Below are 1,842 nucleotides of genomic sequence, written 5' to 3' on the forward strand. Positions count from 1 at the left end.
TCTCATCCTTTAAAAACAAGACATGGACAGTGACGGGGTAAGGGAGGGATACCTAGTCATTTTTTGCTTCATCATTGCATGCGATCATCATTCTCAAAGCCGCTGTTTACTTTTAAGATCACTTTAGCACGGCCCTAAAACCCGATTCAAATTCGACACAAACCTTCAAATAGGTATGTAATCACACATTATATAAACTATCCAACTATAAGTTGGACAGATCGAGTGAAAAAAAATCTCTCCTTCTCACTATCACGCATTAGTTTAGCTTCCCCACCCGCCATTTTTAAAAAGACCCGACGGGGCTCATTACCTACTTGAATTATGCAGAAACGGGCAGTGTTTAGGTCATGTAATTGATTCTGTTGGAAAGGGGAGCTATTGTGCTTTACAATGGTATTGACATTACAGTTGATCTGGAAGTATTAGGTTTTTGGGGCGCTAAAATAAGGGCAATTGTACGGACCAAGGCGATGTACGAGTTTACGTTAACTAGCTACAAAAACGAAACCCATCAAATACACTCTCTAGAAATAAACACTTTTCCTAATATCATTACTTATATCAACATCCTTAGCTGCACTTCTTAGGACAGCATAGGAACTTCTCCCAAAAGATAGGCCAAAGAAAGCGAGCAGTTTGAGACAGCAGTAAATGAGGTGGAGAGAGAAGAACAGCCAGAGAGTCCATTGTATGGACCAAGGCGATGTAAAGTGCAGCAGCAGCAGAGTTAGCCACAGGTTTGTGCAGGTTTGGTGGTAGTTAACTAGCTAAAGTTAGTCTACCTCAGCATAAGGTTGGCTAATGCTTATAAACTAGCTTAAGCTATTAGGTGTCAGTCAGAGTTATTTAACAGTATATTTAGTGAGTGGGCAAGCTAAGGATGTTGATATAAGTAATGATATTAGGAAAAGTGTTTATTTCTAGAGAGTGTATTTGATGGGTTTCGTTTTTGTAGCTAGTTAACGTAAACTCGTACATCGCCTTGGTCCGTACAATGGACTCTCTGGCTGTTCTTCTCTCTCCACCTCATTTACTGCTGTCTCAAACTGCTCGCTTTCTTTGGCCTATCTTTTGGAACAAGTTCCTATGCTGTCCTAAGAAGTGCTATGCTGTCCTAAGAAGTGCTATGCTGTCCTAAGAAGTGCTATGCTGTCCTAAGAAGTGCTATGCTGCAGACTCTGACTGAGTGACAGACGTTTTGCTGAGTGACTACATAAAACAGGTGCAGTGGGGGAGGGGTCATGTGGCGTAAGCGGACCTCTGCTTCACTTCAAGGGCTTCTTGCAGTGCCTGCTACTGCCTAACGCAGTGTATTGTATTGCTTATATTTGTCATAAAAATTTGCTTCAGCTCCGGATGTTTTTGGTCCAGACCTTTTTACCTTTTTTTATTTTTACACTTCAGTCTGATATGAGTTTCTATAACCACACATCACTTGTGCTATGCAGTATATATAGAAAAAATATTTTCTTGAACATTTTTATGACAAATATAAGCAATGATGCCTGTTAGTCATATAACCCCCCTACTAGAATATCTAACAGTTAGTCATATAAACCCCTACTAGAATATCTAACAGTTAGTCATATAAACCCCCTACTAGAATATCTAACAGTTAGTCATATAAACCCCTACTAGAATATCTAACAGTTAGTCATATAAACCCCTACTAGAATATCTAACAGTTAGTCATATAAACCCCTACTAGAATATCTAACAGTTAGTCATATAAACCCCTACTAGAATATCTAACAGTTAGTCATATAAACCCCTACTAGAATATCTAACAGTTAGTCATATAAACCCCTACTAGAATATCTAACAGTTAGTCATATAAAC

This window comes from Salvelinus alpinus, chromosome 32 (genome assembly GCF_045679555.1).
Source record: "Salvelinus alpinus chromosome 32, SLU_Salpinus.1, whole genome shotgun sequence".
Taxonomy (NCBI): domain Eukaryota; kingdom Metazoa; phylum Chordata; class Actinopteri; order Salmoniformes; family Salmonidae; genus Salvelinus; species Salvelinus alpinus.